At 38.9% G+C, this 20754-nt stretch overlaps 1 long non-coding RNA gene across 2 annotated transcripts in view; it reads right to left on the bottom strand.

The window, feature by feature from the left end:
• LOC309391287 overlaps positions 1–20754 on the bottom strand; it is a 95782-nt gene that overhangs the window by 56459 nt on the left and 18569 nt on the right. For both annotated transcript variants that reach the window (XR_014175253.1, XR_014175254.1), the window contains exon 2: positions 8161–8293. This is a non-coding gene — a long non-coding RNA (uncharacterized lncRNA). The remainder of the gene's footprint in view (positions 1–8160; positions 8294–20754) is intronic.

Below are 20754 nucleotides of genomic sequence, written 5' to 3'. Positions count from 1 at the left end.
AGCTGCAATGCACACTCTTAGCCATCTGCTGATAGTGGAAGATGTTACCTTTTGTCCCATGGACCCTGGCTGGAACAACACGAAGAGGGCCTTCGACCTGCGGAATTCTGCTGTCCGTTTGATGAATCTCCGCAAGGCCCGTCTGACGTCCAGAGTGTGCCAGACGCATTCCCTCGGGTGTCTGGAGCGCAGGCAAAAGTTTGGTAAAATTACCTTTTGCACCCTATGGAACCAAGTGTTAATCTTTGGGATGAAGGCAGGGTCCAGGCGAAGCACAACTCTGTCCAGATGTATGATACAGAGGTCCTCTTGGACAGATAGAGCCGCCAGTTCTGATATTCTCCTTGCAGATGTTATAGCCATAAGAAAGACTGTCTTAAGAGTGAAGTGTTGGAGAGAAGTCATGCAAAGAGGCATGAAGGACTTGAAGTGAGAGCCTGTAGGACCACCAATAGCTGCCATGTCGGATACTGTGAATCACTGGAGGGCGCAGATTGGAGGCACCCTTGAGGAAGCACCAAACCCTTGGTAATCTGCTGAGGGGCTGAGCCGAAGCTCCAGACCAAACAGTGGATAATGCAGCGAACTGGCGTCGAAGGGTGTTGGGAGTGAGTCCCCTATCAAGACTCTCCTGTAGAAAGACCGATATATGGGGAACTGGTGCAGTGACCAGATCAAGCTGAAAGTTGTTGCACCACTTGGTGAAGGTCGTCCATGTGGAATCATAAATTCAGGTCATCGAAGGTCGCCTGGATGCCTGGATGGTACGTATCACCTCTTCCAACAGGCCGTCCCTCCTCAGGAGGTTCCTCCTCAAGTGCCAGACGGCCAACTGGAGCCATTGGGGATCTGGATGGATGATGGCCACTTGGCTGAGGGAGACCTGGCCCTGAGGGATTCGCCACAGGCTGGACACCGAGAGGATGACGAGGTCAGCGTAACAGGACCTCCAGGGCCAATTAGGCGCTACCACCAGCACCTCCGCCTTCTTCGCAATGATTTTGCGGATCACTTGTGACAGAAGCGGAAGTGGAGGAAACGCATATAACAGTTCCTGAGGCTATCTGCAGCAGAGGACATCCATCCCTTCCGCCCCCAGCGAGTGGAAGCAGGCGAAGAATCGTCGTAGCTGCGTGTTCTCACAGGTGGCAAACAGGTAGATCACTGGAGTGCTGAATCTGTGTGACAACTGGCGGAACAGAACCAGGTGCAATCGCCACTCTGCATTGTCTATGGTGGTCCTGCTCAACCAGTCCGCCTGGGTGTTGTCCACCCCCAAGATGTGTTTGGATCGGATGGATTCGACGTGACGCTTTGCCACCTGCCCAGGCAGAGCTCTGCCTCCGCCATGAGCTTCCTGGATCTCGTGCCATCCTGGCGATTTATGTGCGCCTTGGTGGCCACATTAATAGTATGTACTGACTGTCTCATTGAAAATGACGCAGATTCCACCAAATATAGCTTCTTGTCCCCACCACTGGGCATGGCAAGGGAACCAGGTTGGACCCATTGCCGCTGAATTACATCCATAAAGAGACTGGGAACAGGAACAAGGTCCTGTGGTGGAACCTGAGACTTAAACATGCTATCGTTGGGATTGGCTGCGGTTGAATCAGAAGAACCCTGGCCGGCCTGGGCCTTAGTGCCCAGCTGGATAATGGCCTTGGCCTTGTGTAAAATGGATTTAAACAAGGTGGGCTTGAAAAGGCCAAAGAAAGCAGGGGCCTCTGTGGGGAGGTCTTCGTCCTCAGAGATCTCCTGCTCCTCCTGGTCTGGGTCCTCCCAGGCAGAAACCTCATTGACTACTAAGGATTCCAGAGAAGGATGGTGTACCCTGAGGCTAGCACCAGAGCACCCCCCACGTCTGCTCCTACCTCACTCGCTGTCCGATGCAAGGGAAAAGGGAAAACAAAGAAAAAAGGGTCTAAAAATAACAAAAAGAACTTCAGAAAAACAAAAAAAAATTAAGTGGCAAGAAAAAAATGTGAAGGAAAAAAGAATATAGGAGAGTCCAAGCCTGGTTTAAAATAGAAGCTGGAGCTCACAAAATTAGTCCTTCATTGGGCCAGACTGAGGAAAAATATGGGGTTAAGGAGCACCAGGAGGCGTGGCCAAGGAAAAAGATTCCTCAGTCCTAGGGCAACCAGACTAATTTAACCCATGCTTGGACTCTCCAAGCAATGCACAGGAAAATCTATATTTCTTATTTTAAGAACTGCCATTTATCTTGAGTTCCTTCTCTTGTTCTCTATATTTATATTTATTAATCAGATTCAATTCTATGGAATCATCTGAGTTTATTTATATCTGTTTGCTGTTTAGAAATAAGAGATACTTTTGTTTACACTTCACTTTTCCTTAAAATCAAGAACTTCCAGTATCTCCCAAATATTCCTATTTCTACTTCTTCAATGACTTTTCTATTGTTAACTAAAAATAAATAATAATACATTTTTAAAAACAGACTCTTTTCTGACTTTTTCCTGTTGACACTTCCATTCTGTCAAGCAAATTATCAGGAATTAACTGGAAAGACCAGATCTGTCTCCCAATAAATGTCAGGGTATCTCAAGTCTCCCATTACTTCTTGCTTGTTTGAAAGATTGTTCGTTTTGAGTTTGATGGTATCACTCTCATCTTTTGCAATCTGCTTTTTCAAGGTACCATACACATCTTGGGACAGGCTACAGTAGACATCAACAACAGTATTTCTCTTATTTGTTCCTTTGCCTAATTTAAGTCATGTGCTCTCTGGAGCATTGCCAGTTTCATTCATTTGGATTTGTGATTAGAAATTGATTTATTCTTTTTTTTAATGGTGCATTTTCTCCTACTCTGAGCAAGCTACATTTTCGAATTATGTTTGGGGAATGGAAATCATTGCACAAGGTATCTATTAAAACAGTAGTAACGCCTCAACCTCATCTTGTTCACTGCCTATACTCGTAGTATGAATATGTAGTCAATGAAGACCATGGATTTTGTGGGCCAATGTGTACAGTTACAATTGTCATAACATCCCCGTGGTCATGTGACCAAAATTCAGGCACTTTGCAACCAGCAAGCTTTTACAACCTTTCCAGCATTCCACAGTCACGTTCACCATCTGAAAGGTTCACAACTAGCTTCCAACAAGCTGAGTCAAAGGAGAAACTAGCAGTAAAACCATCCGTTGTGATCACATGATGTTCTATCACGAGTAGAAAGGCTTTTATATATTTCTCTTTCATTCTGTTGTTTGCTGTTAAGTTAGTCAAACACAAATTGTTAACTTTAATGAAAATTTAGCAGGCATTTAAACATTTCCATTGTAACAAATACCTGTTAGGTGTCTTGCCATAGTGCAGCATACAATCTCTGCAGACAGTTTCTCCCAACTCTACTCAACCATCTTGACAAACTTATTAGCTTTACCTGTTCACTCATTCAGTGACTTTACTCCATGGAATTTGTCTGCATTATATTATTCTTAGTGTCTCTGCTTACTCAGTAGGAAGCGATCACTCATACGGGGCATCACCAGTTCTTAGGACACCATAGCCTTGCAATCAGCAGCTTGTCCAGAGATTAGCTTTTTACCCCTCGCAGCTGAGCACACAATCAGTCACAATACAGTTTCTCTGATCTAACTCCTGTTCCCCTTTGAACCCACCTGGAGAGCTCCTGTTGCCGATCCTTCTTTAGTTGTTCAACTAACTTTTTTTTTAAAGTTTTATTATGAAGGAGGAGAAACATTAAGCAAAGAACTTCATACAAGTCTCACTTTAATAAAACTTCTCATCAACTCGTTGGTGCTGGATTAACATAGGGGAAAATTATTTCTACATTAAAATTAATGCATCATAAAACAATAGTCACGTTTCAGACGGAAATACTTTCATTTGAATCATAGTTCTTAACAATGGCCATGAATACACCCTTCATATTGCCATCATGAATATTGTATAAAAATTGAAAATAAACTAAAAGTAAAATTAGAACACATCTTTATAAATTACAATATGTCAAGCTAACAAATGGTAGACTTGTCATATTGAGCAACTAAATGTCTAAATGATCAGTCAGCAATCCTAGCGCAAAGGGGAAAAAAAAAAAAACAAAAAAAGCCACCGGCTTTGTTGGCTATAAAGCTGCTGCTCGATTTTTCATACTGCCATTCTACTCTATTAGCAAAGCCTAACACAATTAGGTATGAATATGCAGTAATAACATGCAGATTGTTCCTTCACAATTGCCCCAAGGCAGCCGTCTCAGCTTTTCTGTGCCTGATTCCTTCAACATCATTACAGGCTTGGCAAAATTCATGGGGGGAGGGGGGAATACCTCCGCCTTTCTTGCACGAGGCTAGCTAGTAAAATCATTAGTTGTTGTTAACCATTCTCTCTCAATAGGTTTGTTCGCAGTGCTCCCCAGCTCCCTGCCACTCCTGCAGTTGTACATGTTTCCCTTGGGTAATGTTAGACACTACATTTGAGCCTGCCAGAACAATTAACCCTACTGTTAATTAGAATGAAATGTCAGGCGCACAGATGGTACAAGCTGGCACCCTGCCATCCCGCCAACTGCTGCTGAAAGCAGCTACCCTACTGCTGACAGCTGCTCAGCCATGTCCCAAACCAGCAGATGTCAGAACTTTCCAGCTGAGGAAAGCTTTCAAGGGGGGGGGGGGGGGTGAGTGGGGAAGGGTGGAAAACAGAGGCAGAAAGAAGAAAAGGGAATGTCTGAATCCCAGCAGTGATTATTATGATTTTATCATCATTGTTTTTTGTTACCTGTTGTCATACTGTATCAGTCAAGCAGAGGTTTAACAAGTAGCATGATGCAAATTAAAAGAAAAGAAAAAAGAATGACACTAATCGTCAGAGCTGAAAGCAAACATTCTGCAAAAGCAATATTACTGGAAGATAACCGGTGAAGCTAAGTATAAATTAAAGACCTAATATGCCAAATCTCCTATTTTTCTAGCTACTCTAAGATAATTTTGAAATAACATTTTAAGACACAACTACAAACAATCTTGGTAGCTTTACATGCAGTATGTTTGACAGAAATTTCTTCTCCTTTTGTGAATCTGTTATACAGTAAAGACTTCCAAACAATCCCTAAATGATATAGCAAAATCTGGTGAATCCTATATATGTAGAGATACAGATAGAGATCAAGATGATAGAGATTGGATTTAAGCAAGAAAAAAAAATATTCTTCAGATTAAGCAACTAAATCAACAGCATTTATTGCATTTCACGGGTGCGTTGCATTATATTTTTATTGTTCCAAACTATATATAGTACAAACTGTTAAAGTGCAAAAGCATTGCTAATAAACTAGATGGTGCATTTTCATATAATTCTGCAACATTTCCAATGAAGAAATTTCAACTTCAACAAGTAATCGAATTTATTTTTTTCCATTTGTTAGACTCACCTGTATTCTGTATTACTGTATTTTATATGATCTATTTATGTAGTTTATTAAATTACAATTTTAATTCATAGTTCATACACTATACTTCAATTTCTTTGATAAAATTGCATTATATATTTACAGAAAGAAATTTATACATAGTCAACTGATAATATATGGGGGGAAATACAAAAAGTTGGCTACAGCAAAAATAAAGTTACTGAAGAAACTGCAATCTTGTAAGTACTTTGAAAGCAAACATTAAACAAAGTAGAATTTCTTTGATATAAATGTGCATAGATTTGCTAGTTAGTTTAGTGTGTATTCTTACAGCATTGTTTGTTGTAGCCAACAAGCAGCTCTATGTTCGCCAATAAACATGTCATTCCAAAAAAACAAATCCAAGCTTCATTTTATTCATCAGAGTAGCCTGAAGTTGAGACTATTGTGGCCTGCCAGCGGCTGGCTGCAGAGTCGGACACTCAGGAGGTTGTGGAGGAACATGGACTAGTCATGGAGGCTGGGGAAGACTCAGACGAGGGCTCTGCATCAGAGGCAGAGACGGGGCTGAGGCCATCTGGCAGTGATCAGGTGCCTACGGAGCTAGACAGCAGGGAGGCAGAGGAACAGCTAGAGTCTGTTCCCAGTGTGCGCATGCACAGAGCTGCCAGAAAAAAAGAACAACTTGGAAGTAAAGTCACAGGTGGAAGGTGATTGGCCCCTCCCATAGAAAATAAAAGAGGAGCGAAAGGAGAGTGGGCTTTTGCAGGAAACCATTCGGTCAGTCATTAGATTCGTTTCAGGAGTGTAAAGATCTGTTCATGAATCTCAGAGACTCTGTGCCCAGTCTTTCCTTGCACAGCACCTCATTTGGAAAATATTTACATGGCAGCTTTCCAAGATAGATAAGGTCTGTAGTCATAAATATTCCTTTGAAAGACTGTTTGCCAAGCCTTTCTGAATGTGAATGAGAGGAATTCACATTCGTTTAATAAAGGGGTTTTTGTCGAGACTAGGACTCTGCCTCTTGCTTTTTGGGGAAGCCTAGGTCAGAACAGAGACTATGAAGAACACCTTGTTTTAGCCCCAGTATCATTTATCTGTTTCTTTATACTAATAAACATATTTTGATATAAAAATAATTATCACACTGTTTCAATTTGTATAATAGCTGAGTTGGTCCCCAGAGACATACAGTAGAGAGAGAAGTGATAGTAACTAAATACATTTTTGGGTCAAAAAATACTGTTTCTTAATGTTAAAAGACTGCTGGCTTCAAAATAAAGTATAAGCCCATTGTGCTAAGTATCTTCTAAATGGAGAGGAAAAAATATACATGTCCCTATTCTAAGTTGTGAAACCATTCAGTTTGCAACTATTATTTTAATGATTATATTCTACCTTAAATAGATTAGCGAGATATATCAGAATGGTAAAAATATGTCATCACTGTCTAAACGTAACACATAGAATAATAAAAGTTCAATAATCAAATTTTACACTCCTGAAAAAGAAAGCTCAAGGGCAGATCAATAATCTTTTGTGAAACTAAACAGAATTGTTGCTCAGAGATAAAAAGAAATACTATATTGTTACTTGCCGGTAAGAATTAAAACAACAGTTTTTTTTTTGAAAAAAGCAGTCTTATCAAGCAAAGTTATTTTAAGGTTCTCTTCTAAAATAGCAAATCAATATGCCACATCAATCCTATTGTGTAGGAAGGGCCAAAATATACAGAACTTTATGACAAAATTACCATTAATGTGACTTTCAAAATATCCAAGTTTGGTAGACAAAGTTGTGTTAAAATACCAATATTTCTCTACAGCCATCTTGTAGTCAAGCAAGAATAATCATCCACAACAACATCTGGCTACCTGATATGCCAGCAGAAATTCCCAAGAAATGTCTGACATGACAAGACTAATGGCTGGAAGTGACCTCAATAAATGAACATAAATGACATTTCTAGGACATGGTTCATAATTCAAAACTTCTCAGGACACAACTGAGGAAAGAATAAAGGACTGTAAGAATCTAACCGATAACTCTGAATGTTGAACTGGCGAAGAAATACAACATTTTAACATTTTCATGACAAAAAGACTGCTAGGGTCATTGTACACATAATATTAATTGCCACGTATGCAAATGATAGACATTATCTCCCATTTCATTGTTGCCCTTTCCTTACAAACATGGCCACTAGCTTTTTTCCTCAATAAAAGCTGTTCTTGTATATCAACAATCCTCTTAAAACATTCTGCATTATATATGATACACAAAAGGATATGAAACAATAACATAATCCCATGATGGCGAACCTATGGTACGTGTGCCCGAAGTGGCACACGGAGCCATGTCGGCTGGCACGCATGGAATTGCCCATTCCTCTCCGGGCTTCTGGCACAATTTTGTGCGTGATGATCAGCTGTTATTTGTGCATGCGGCAGCACCAGAGACGGAAGAGCTGGTCTTCCAGTTTCCGTTGCGCACATGCATGCCAGCAAGCTGTTCATCGCAGGCATATGCATGCCAGTAACCGGAAGACAAGCTTGGTGGAGTGCATGGAAACCGGAAGTTCATTTCCCAGCGCACATGCCCACTTAGCAGCTTCTCTTCCAGGTCACGTCCCCAATGACATGCACACTCCCTTTTCGGCACTCAGTGCTGAAAAAGTTCATCATCACTCACAGTCATTTCATTACATTATGCAATAACTCTTATTTTTGCTGCAGATGACTAATATAGTTGTACCTCTGCTATCTCTTTCAGTGAACAGGATACGTCACTTCAGTCTTAAAATTTCTCTAACCAAATATGGGTTACAATCAGGAAAGCCATCCCATTTCTAAGGGCACCAAAGAAAACTTACTTCTTTCTTTCAATCCTGTAACAGAAAAAGGGGATTTTCAGAAGAGTGGCAAGATGGCAAAGATTTGAACCTCCCCATTTAATTATAATAGTTTCAGTTCAGCCCACCTTTTTTAAAAAAGATAAAATTTTAAAAATACAAAGCTCAGACTCAGGTTGCAATCACCAAGACATATAAGTTGCTTCTTTCTAGACTGGAAGAGATTTGGTCAATGCTAGTGATAACAATATCCAATGGAGCAAGAGGCTAAAACTCCTTCATGCAGAAGAAATTCCTTTTGCATTTCTAAACCAAGATTGTTTCAGTTAAATGTAGTTTGTCATGCTTATCCTCCCCACTCCTCCATTTATACTGCATAGGGCAGAGCAGAAATAGAGTTTATTTCTATCTTCTATTTAAATAGACTTGATAAAAGTGCTGAGCAGCTGACGGTTTTTCTTCTTAACCTTTCCCCCATTTCTTTAACAGCAAAGTGACTGGTTAATTTTGTAAGTTAAGTCAAAGACACATATCTTCAATATTCTATGCATCAGAAGAACACTATCTGCTCAAAATCCACTGTGGCTTCATATATTTAATAAAATTTGATCCCTTCTTAAATAAGTAAGCTGAAATATGTATATAAAGCTTGAAATCTAACAGATTTTATCTGTTACACATGCAACAGCTTTGTAAAATTCAGCTCAAATCATTAAGAGGAAAGCAGTGAAACATAGCAAAAAGAAAAATAGATAACATTTGCTTTCAAACAGCTTTATTCTCCTTATTTTGAATAGAGATACAATTTCCCTTTCCTGAACTAAGATACTTGAACTGGTGACATCCCACAAACAACTAAGGGTTGTTCAAACCCGTATTAATCCTTGGGGTATTCAATACATTTACATGAATCAAGGACATTGGTTATATGCCTTAGATTGCAAACTTTATTATATGCATGCTGAATATATCTGAGACAAAAAAAAACTCATTTATGTTGTCAGGGCATACAGCTTCAGGCACAAAAAGAAGTATTTTCTCTGGGACAGTAGTCAATCTACATAAACTCTCTGAAGAATAGCCTGGTTTTGCAATTCATGTTCACTATATCTAAGTTGTCTATGTGACTCTAAAAGGAAACACTGATCAAAGGACACACTTTGCAGCATTAACACGGGTTGCTATATACAAATATAGAAGCTAGTGCACTGTCAAAAACTGATTCAGATATGGTGCAATTCTCCTGGCAGCAGCATTCAGAAAACTAGGCATGCCATCCCCATTAATTACTCTTTGTAAATATAATACATGGGCATGTTCACAATTGTAACTTATTAATTATCATGACTGAGTAGTTAATTGTGCACTCACTCAAAGCCAATGATTTTACTTGAATGCTGTAACCAAAGTTTGACTCAGTAGCAAAGAGTAGCACACTTGTAGATAATGAGAACAATCATTTAGGGGGGGGGGGACCTTTTAAAAGGTTGGATAAAAGATACAACTAGAACAGTCCCTTGTTCTGAAAATTCTCAAAGTAACTGAAAGCTCTAATTCAACTCCAATTTATTTTCCAGCAACATGGGGGAAATAAGTATTAAGCAATTCAAGAAAGCTGCTGCAATAATTTCTGAAATGATGAATAAGCAGTTTGAAAACAAGAATAAATAAGGAAGGTTACAAAGGATGCAGTGCAATTATAATGAAGCTGAAGATAGGCTATACAAATACAAAACATTTTTAAGAATGGACAAAATCCACCAAATTTGAAGATTCCTTTGGTTTTAATTTCCTCCTAATCCCCTTCTGTTTATGGTGATCCACCTATACTTTGAATAAAGGTAAAGGTTCCCCTCGCACATATGTGCTATTCGTTCCCGACTCTAGGGAGTGATGTTCATCTCCATTTCAAAGCTGAAGAGCCAGCGTTGTCAAAAGACATCTCCGTGGTCATGTGGGCAGCATGACCACCTTCCTACCAAGGAGATCCCTATTTTTCTACTTACATTTTTTATGTGCTTTCAAACTGCTAGGTGGGCAGAAGCTGGAACAAATAACAGCAGCTCACTCCATTACGTGGCATTGGGGATTTGAACCACCAAACTGCCGACCTTTCATATCGACAAGCTCAGCGTCTTAGCCACTGAGCCACCCTAGATTTTGAATTCAAAGTCCCTAGACTTTGAATAACTGAAGATTGAGTATGGGTCTTTGGTTCAAGCGTCATTCAGGGGAGCCACATTTCCTTGAAACCTGAGGTTTGTCCTTTCTGTTCTAAAATCAAGCAAAGAAGGCAAGGTTGAAACCTTACAGTGACTACTATCTTAAGACAGAATTCATTTGGCATCCATTTATGGCCATCTGCGAAACGATGAAAGCTGGAGAGATATAAACAAACACTTGTTTCTTGGCCCCATTCCAATTCAATGAGATGGGCATTACTATCACATTGCCAAGATGATTAATCTGGCATCTTCATAGATGAGCATATTTGACATATCTATACAAGTTATATTTGCAACAAAAAGATGCTAGACCCCTGTAAAATGATATAAAGTTACGTATTTTAAATGTAAATATTTGGTATTTTCAGAATATTTTGCATGTACACATTGAAATATAATATTTTAGGCTTAATCTAAATAAATCTTTAGAAGAGCCTGATCTATTAACCAAGGTTCAAAGCACCACACAACTACATATGTAAGTATGACCTTACTGTTGACCTTACAAAGCACTTACTATCTTGTTCCTCTCTAATAATGTCTCCTCCACTGCAAACAATTTATTCTACCTCACATTCATCAAGTGGCCATAAATCAACACTAGACCCTTTTTTTACCGAGTTGCTGATTTTTAACTTGCACAGACAGCACTGGTGTTTGGATGTGAAATCTAATATTGGCACACATATTGATTTTAATTAGTCTAATTAGTTCATTACACCAAAAATCAAATAGACCATTCATTACCTTCCAAACTAATGGCATATGATCAAGGGTTTCATATGATAATGAGTTGGATCAATTATCATTCATAAAAGAACTCATTAACAAGTGTAAACACTGCCAAGTCTAATGCCACTGCAAATTATGAAGCCATGGCTTGGCCATTTGCATAAGCATACTAATTTTACATCCTGTTCATTTTATTCTAAGATCTACCCTCTCTTTAATACTCATTAAAATTATCCAATTTAAAAAGAAAGCTGTTAAACCCTGGATTTAAACCCTGTGGCACTGCCTGTAATCCAGAGGTTTACATACATATATTCTTTATTAAAAGCAGAGTATTGGAGGGTGTGTGTGTGACACACAACAATAAAAGAAAGCCTGATCTTCAGATTCTTTAAAGCCATGAGCAGAAAAAAAACAGAAGAGCAAGGAAAATAAGAAGGCTTTTTAGTTGAGAGAGTTTTGACCCCTTGAAATTCCTTCGGCACCACTTGTTATACTTAGCCATATTTAAATCAGGGCATCTCCTGCAGCCCTTCTGACACTTTTGGAAATGGCTCTAATTCATTTAGTCAGAAGTGCTACTCAATAGCTCGACAGCCACAACACTGCAGTCAACAATCTCTATTGGATCAAAAATTAAGAAATGCTATGTCTTGGAATATAAATCCATGAAATAAAAATGAAACATCTGTGAAATAGCAATTTCACTTTGGCCACTTAGCAGGATTTTTCATTAAACAGAACACCAACATCTGGCTTTATTACAGGGCCAACATACACCTTTTTTTCTTCCAATCATTTCACACAGTGCTGCCCAATTCTTTCTTTCTTTCTTCTTTCTTTCTTTCTTTTCTTTCTTCCTTTCTTTCTTTCTTCTTCTTTCTTTCTTTTCTTTCTTCCTTTCTTTTCTTTCTTTCTTCTCCTCCTCCTGATTTCCCCTTCCAACTTTGTTTTTACTTTTTCCTTGTTTGTGTTTGTTTAAAAACCTTTTTCTGGCAAGTTAGCTAAGCTTGCCTTCCTTCTTCTAAGGTGCTTCCTCCTTTTTCATCCCTAGCTTCCTGGTCCAGCCTCATGTCCTTGTTATATCCCTGCTTTGGATCCTAGTGTGACTCAGAAGCAGCACCTGTGATGGAAGTGACCAAAAGCAAAATGGATTTCCGAAGAATAGAAATGCTGACTAGGTAAGTTGTTGAGATAGGGCCAAGGCCATCACCAGGGAGCATCTCTTTCTGGAGCACTTTCAATTGCTCAGACTGTACGCTTACATGACCTTCAGTGCTTGGCCCTTCTCAACAGTACGTACAATGCCTACAAAGTATTGTTAAGAGTGCTACAGGTGGCTGATGCTACACATCTGAGATTCAGAGCATGCATGCATGTAGTCTTGTGTATGTACATGCATACACAGAAATGCATACACTCTTGGGTCTCCTCTAACTACTAAGCTGGGAGAGTGACTTCAACAAATCCAAGGAACTGTTGAAGAGTTCTCCATCCAAGAGTGCAGTCCTAGGGACAGCTAAGATAAAGTGCAGAATCCTCAAACTCCCAGATCTCTAGTACACGATGTGAGATTGAGGAAGGCACATGCCATCCATAAGGACAAGGTGGGAATTTTTTATACACATACGAGAGAGAGAGAGAGAGAGAGAGAGAGAGAGAGAGAGAGATAGAGATATGAATGATCTTCTAAAGTCATTTGTTTATACATATTCTCAAACCTCTGAAAAGAATTTTTAAATTACAAAAGCCTTAAAATGAAAACCACTGCTAGTCCCATCGTGCCAGTTCTTCTGCTGCCAAAAAACCAGAAGAATTACCCACAAGCACGAAAATGTACGCAGGTCCAAGGTTTGGAAAAGTAAGAAAAAGATCAAAGGAAAAAAATTAAGGAAAAAATATCTCCCAAATTCCTCTTCCCAAATGTGGTTGTTCCATTACGATGACTATTGCTAGAACAACCAGAATAACTAATACATCAACATCTGGTCAAGTGAAAGCAAACTCTATAGCACAAGATTCAGCAAATTATTATATGGATTAAAAAATAGTAATTTTTGCAGCAAAATTACAGTATTGTATTGGATATATCTTGGAGCAATCTCTAGGAATTCATCTAGATGTAAGACTTTAAAATTGTGCTCTTGTATTATCAGAAAGTCAGCCCCTTTAGAAGTTCCCTAATATACGATTATAAATCATATCATTTATGTTCTTACTTCTTCACTTCTTTCTGTTTCATTACTGTACCCTACCTACTAGTGCCTAAACTAGTGATGGTGAACCTTTATGGCACTGAGTGCCGAAAAGGGAGCACTTTGCGTGCAGTCGTCTGGGCCGCAAGCAGGAAGAGGAGCTGCCCAGGGGGCATGTGCACGCCAAAAAATTAACTTCCAGTTTCCAGCGCACGCATATGTGCCAGCCAGAAGGTCTTCTGGTTATTGGTGCATACGCACACGCAACAATCAGCTGGCTGGCACACATGCTCATGCCGGAAAATGGAAGAGCAGCTCTTCCAGTTTCTGGCACTGCTGCACGCACAAAGGCCAGATGATCATCATGTGTGCGTGTGCGCCAGAAAACCGGAAGAGGAACGGGCAACGCCACATGTGGCAGGCAACATGGCTCCATGTGCCACTTCAGGCACGCATACCATAGATTCGCCCTCATAGGCCTAGACTGACAATTAGCCTCCCATAGCAAACTTACATGGTTGGCTGGCAACTGCCTGGTTTCTTACTCAAAGAACCACATATTTATAGAATAATAATGCAATTGGTAAGTATACATACAAGAAAAACATACATTTAATAAATAATAAATAAATAGGAACATGTGTAAGATATTTATTTGTTTAACTCATTTTTTAAAGATAATTTATATGGCTGCCCACCTCAGAGAAGTGACCCTGGGCCATATACACACAAAAAAATGACACAGCTTTTACTTTGTAATTACATAGTAGACTGTTGTGGCCCAGCAGGAGCCGTTGGAGCTGCCACAAGACTCCGACAGCGAGGGTCCCTATGAGTCAGCTCTGGAAGATGTGGAGGACCCTGGACAGGGTTCCGACTCTGAGAAGAGCGGAGAGAGGCTAGTTGGCCACCAGGAGGCGCCTGAACCTTGAACCAATGGGGAGGAGACAAGGGAGTGTGATCCGGATGTCAGCAGTGAGTTGTTCCTGGATGCCCGGCACCAGAGAGCTAATAGGCGTAAGGAACAGTTGCACAGTTACAGGAGGTAACTGCACTCGGCTGGTGGTAATTAGGCTCCTTTCCAGACTATAAAAGGACTGCTTGTGCACACACCCCTTTTGCAGAAGTCAACGCATTAACTAATGTTGGAGAACAGTATTGTGAGCTTGGCAGGCTGGATTGCTGCCAAGGCTTATCTGTGTTGGATTGCTGCTAAGGCTTATCTGTGTTGGATTGCTGCCCCGGCTTGGCTGTGCCGGTTTGCTGCCAAGAACCTGTCTGTCTGTTAATAAATTCTGTAAAGTATCTTTGGCTCAGAGTGTGTTGGTGTGGGACGAGGGGGGGGGGGTAGAACAGAAGACTATATGGCGACAGTTCACATACAATTCTTTTCAGGATGCAATTAAGGAAATACAGCACAGGTAGTATTCAGCCACTTCTGCCAGGTTCTGGAGAATAAGAATGCAATTGGTAAGTATACGTACAAGAAAAACATACATTTAATAAATAATAAATAAATAGCGGTAGCGAAAATTTTGAGTAGATTGGAGAACCAGCAAATAGGCTGGCCCCGCCCCCACTGCCTCCCAGCTGATCTTTTGTTGCCCTGAACAGGAGAACGGACCTGGAAAGCAGGTTAATGGGTTGGGAAGAGAATGGGGATTTTACAGTAAACATCTCCCAGGAGTGGGGAGGGAATGGGGATTTTGCAGTATCCTTCCCCTGCTATGCCCACAAAGCCACAGCCACAAAACCAAGCCACACCACAACCACTAAGTTATTTCCATAGAACTGGTAGTAAAAAAAATTGAATCCCATCACTGAAATGCAGCATCAAGATTTGTCCCTTGTTGCTTCATTTTCTTTTTACAAGCAACTAAATCCATACATTAATATGTATTATAAAATAAGCTTCTGGCCAACATAATAATTAAAACTTTCTTTCTGATGAAAATAATAATTGCCATCTATTAAACTGAAACAATAGCAAAATGATTCAAAATTTTGTTCATTGTTTCAATGGGCAAAAAAAGATTTTTTTTTCAAAAGAGTTAATAAAATAGTAGTGCAAGATCAGTCAGATCGCCTTGCTGTTTCAGCAAATTGCTAAGAAGCTTCCATTTCTGGTGAGATTTTCTTCCACAATCCATAAGAGAAGTAAAGTAAGGACTCAGTTTTTAAAGAAATGCCTCTTAGTTAGCTTGATCATCGCTTTCAACAAAGTAGGCCAAATCTGTTATTCATAATGGATGGCCAAAGGCATTGTTTTCTGATTTCACTGACCTCTTAACACTTTACAGACAGGAAATATAAATCTAATGATTAAGTCACTGGCTTCTGGACCATATATTAAATGAATTCTTACAGAAAATGAAGAACGGAAAATACAGTGAATATTTTCCCATTTTTGTTTCTATACAAAGTTTTCTATATACCTCTGTTATGACCTTAAATTAAAAGGATACTTTAAAAAATGGAAGTCCAGCAATACTATGCATCCTTTCTGCACAGAATTTTTCAAAGAGCATTATCCTTGGCAGATTGGGTATTTATACTGAAGTAAGCAAGTCTTGTAAAGCATTGTTTGCTGATTCTTAGTGGCATGCACACAAAAAACAGGCATTGGATTTAATATTCCTCCTCCTATACTGTGACCTTGCTACTAACAAAACCATGGTGTTTTTTTTCTAACATTTTCTATTATCTTCCACCTCCATTCTGTCTTCATTTGTACAGTGAGTGCTATAGCACTGAGATTATTTGCTATGGATATCTACGTTCATCTTTTCATTATTAAATTCTGCTCTTCTGCTTTTCACTTCCCTAATGAGAAAAAGGGAATGAGCCAATCGGAAGCTATCTTCACCCTACTTCCCCCAAATCCTAACTAAAACATAGGATTAAACCCCTACCTCAGTAATGAACATTTTTTATTATTATGTAGAATCCCTATTCCTATAGTAACAAAATAGTGGAAAGGATAAGTTAATCACTAATCTAATCTATTAATGAAATGAGTCCAAATCCCAAGTCACAAAATCCTAAAAATGTAAAGAATGTAAGCATACATACCTGATTTTCCCACCCTGAACAGCTGCATCCAACAATAATTATTCCACTTATAAATGAACTTCTAGGACAAGCAGACTACCTACTGGTGTAGATATTTTGGACTAATTCCCATTATACACAGTATGAAACTTAATGCATGAAACTTAAACACTGAGAGGGTACTAGGTTGCCCTATCTATTTTCCAGAGTGTATTCCTGCAAATCAAATTCTGAAACAAACAATTGCATAAAATTAACATAAACTAACATAGACATAGTGGCTCAGTGGCTAAGACACTGAGCCTGTCAATCAGAAAGATTGGAGGTTCAGCAGCTTGAATCCCTAGAGCCACGTAACAGAGTGAACTCCCGTTACTTGTCCCAGCTTCTGCCAACCTAGCAGTTTGAAAGCATGTAAAAAATGCAAGTAGAAAAGTAGGGATCACCTTGGTGGGAAGGTAACAGCATTCCGTGTGCCTTCCATGTTTAGTCATGCTCGCCATATGACCTAGGAGATGTCTTTGGACAGCGCTGGCTCTTCGGCTTTGAAACGGAGATGATCACTGTCCCCTAGAGTCACGAACAACACATATGTGCGAGGGGAACCTTTATGTTTACCTTTAACATAGACATACACTGTCTGTATGTAAGTCCTCAATAAGGAATCCTAAATCTTGGCACTACACTCCCTTTTAGCTTTCTGAGGAGTCACAGATTGTGCCAATGCTCAGAAACCCAGCAATTTCACAATTTCTCCACAGCAAATATTTCAGCACTTCATTAGGAGTTATGAGTAACTAGAGAATGTCTCATAGCAGCAGGGAGATAATGAGGAACTAACAAGCATTAATGTGGCACTTTGCCCAGAGCAGAACAACTTCCCTTTTACTAGTCATCAAATAAGACCATGCTTGCAGCATCGTATGTGATTGAGGCGATCCTCCGTTGGAAATTTAAATTGCTAATCGTGCCTATTATCATTATTGCAATACTGTAGGTTATGCCATTCAGGCTCTAAAGGATCTAATTTTCTTTCTCTATCAATAATACCATTTTACATAATTTGTTTCATTTTTAAGACAGTAAATTTGTTTTCACCAAAACTGCCATTACAGGAAAGATTTCTCACACCAGAATGGATCTAAAGCAATGGCTCTCAATCCAAAGGTTGAGTAAACCTTTACCAAATTGCCTCTCCTGTAGTAGAATACAACATGAAAGTGTCTCATGAAATCACACTGTCTACCATTCCTTGAGCCTAGATTTTGAGATGGCATAAAATGCTTATCAAGGCAACTTCCATAATCTTTTCAGCTTGATGAGGAGACTTGTATAGACTTGTTCAACCCGTTTCACACAAGGAAAACAGATGCCTAAAATCTCAGAACCACAAGAGTCCTTGATATAGGTGGCTGTTTTTCACTGTCCTGGTCTATTTTTTTAAAACATTCAAGTCAAAAGAGATGTACAGCATTTCTACCATCAAATCTTAAAAATACAAAGCTTAAAAAATACACATTAACTCAATATGAATGTTACATTTTCTAAAAAAAAAAAAATGAAAGTAAAGATAAATCCAAAACAAAAGCAGCAAAATGGAAATATTTTCCAATACACATCTTTTTCCAGCTGATAGTACTCTAAATTACATAGACCTTTTTAAATATGAAATGTATAATCACATTATAACATTAGGCATTTTTATTATGATGAATAACAATAGAATTACATTAAACTTCTGGCTACTATCAAAAAAGCCACCATGTATTTAAGTCTAAGTTGTTCTCTAGAACAACTTCCCATGTAGATTTCAATATAAACTTCCTAAATAAATAACTTCAAAACTTCCTCTCCTGTGTATTTTTCATTTCTAGTTTCTGTAGAAAAATTTGAGACTAACAATTTCTATTTCATTTTCAGATGAACACCATTCATTAAAAAAAATCTGGAAAGCTGAGACATCCAATTTAGAGCATTTTAATTAATTGTTTTTATACTGTGAGAAACATGAATGTTCTTTGTTTTGCATTACTAAAAATATTCCAAGAATATCTATTTCTTTTTAGCTTTTTCTACTTCAACATTTATTGATGCATTCCTTCAGCATACTCAATTAATGAGATTCTTAAAGTAAAACTCTCATTAAAGATTTTCTTATGTGACTATTGAAAACATTTTGCTCTCCTCTCCCCCTGCAGAAAAAGACATGCCACTATCTTCTCCTTAACTAATGCAATTTCACACACACACACACACACACACACACACATTTATATCATATTTAATTTCACATGTATAGTTTTATGTTTCACATGTATAATTTTTTTTACATAAAACAAGTTTTTAAAGCAGAAATTTCAGAATTAATTGCACAAGCAAAGCAGCAGACTAAATATGACTCTACACAATACGTATCAGCATTCCTGGGTCCCTAAAAGCCTACCATCATGCCTACTATGTTTGCCCTGGGTTTAGCCTTTGGTTCTAGTTAAACAAGCCAAATAGCTGTGCTTAACAAGTGATTTAATTTCCCACAATGTCCTAGCATATCATTGCTCTGAAACTTTAGAGAAGTGATCCAGCTAATTAAATTATTTAGATCAAGAGCCCATGGTGGCACAGTGGCTAGAATGTTCCATTGCAGGCAAACTCTGCCAACCGTTTAGAGTTCAATCCTGATGGGACTCAAGGTTGATTCAGCCTTCCATCCTTCAGAGGTCAGTAAAGGAGGATCCAGATTGTTGGGGGCAACATGCTGACATTGTAAACTGCCCAGAGAGTGGTGTAAAGCACTAATGTCCCCCCCGACATTAGAACCACCACCGACTTCCGCTCCTTCCGACAGAAATTGAAGACACACCTGTTCCGACTGGCTGGCCTGGCATAATTATAACGTCTACCTCCTGGCAAACATATTTCTTACTGGTTTTTTAGGGGGATTGTTCTTTTAAATTTAATTGTATAGGATACTTGTTGGGGTTTTAAATTTTTTAATTTTAAATTATTTACTTAGCAGTACAGTTCTGTAAATCTTTTTATCCTCCTCTTACTTATTTATCTATCTACTTAATAATTTTAATTGTCTAAATTTTATAGTTATTCATGATGTATTTCTGATATGGACTGTACACCGCCCCGAGTCCCTTTCGGGAGAGGGGGCGGTCTATAAGCGCTAAGAAATAAATAAATAAATATAAATATGAGTGTTATTGCTGCTGCTGTTGTGGAAAGGTAGCTTGGTGCTTTTTCAGAGTGCTGCTGTCTACCTTGCTGCTAGGGAAGTGTCCACCAAAAATTGAAGATAAAGGTCCATTATACGATTCATTTGCAAGGAATCCCAAAATATGCAATAGAATAGAATTAAGCTTTTTCTACTCATATTTCTTTATACTAAACAGTACATTCTATACAGGTAATCCTTGACTTATAACAACCATTTGAAATTATGACAGAGTAAAAAAAAATTACTTACTATCTGTCCGCAAAATTTTGACTGCTGTACCACGTCTGCAGTCATGAGATTTCATTTCAGACACTTAGAAAGTGGAAACCAGCTTGCATTTTTGACCGGTTTTAATGTCCAACAGTCACGTGATAACATTTGTGATGTTTTTTGCTATTTTCTGGGGGGAGGGGAAATGACATTCAGTAAAGCTGGATTCAGATTTACGAACACCTGATTCACTTAGCAACTGTCATAAAAATAATTGTAAAATCATGTCTGGTCATGTGGTGACTCCACTTATGACATGACTTACAACCAAAATTCCAGGCTCAATTACAGTTGTCAGTCAAGTACTGCTGTAGTTCCGTTTTGGGATTCTGTTTATCATGATTCAAGTTTCACATAAAGCCTGCAGTAACTCCTGCATTTTCTCAGGTACTCTTATTTCATAGCAGATATGGAAAAATAAAGTAACTGTACAATTGTTCTCTCAAGAATGACTTAGATTTGGATTCTAATTACGTTGTAACTAGACTACAGTAACAGACTATTATCTGCAGAGCTTAGCTTCTACTAAGCTTCTGCAGATAATTAGCTTCTTTTTGACTTGATCAAACTATGGTTTATTGTGGTGTGTGACCATATTATGTATAGCAATAGCACTTAAGCCTTACATAGTACTTTGCAGCACACTAAGTAGTATACAGAGTCAGCATATTGCCCCCAACAATTTGGGTCCTCATTTTACCCACCTCGGAAGGATGGAAGGCTGAGTCAACCTTGAGCCCGGTGAGATTTGAACTGCCAAATTGCAGGTAGCCGGCAGGCAACAGAAGTAGCCTGCAGTAC

The sequence above is a fragment of the Natrix helvetica genome (assembly GCF_964273705.1).
Source record: "Natrix helvetica genome assembly, chromosome: 4".
NCBI lineage: Eukaryota > Metazoa > Chordata > Lepidosauria > Squamata > Natricidae > Natrix > Natrix helvetica.
The sequence above is the reverse complement of the archived record's forward strand: the minus strand, read 5'-3'. Positions and strand labels throughout refer to the sequence as shown.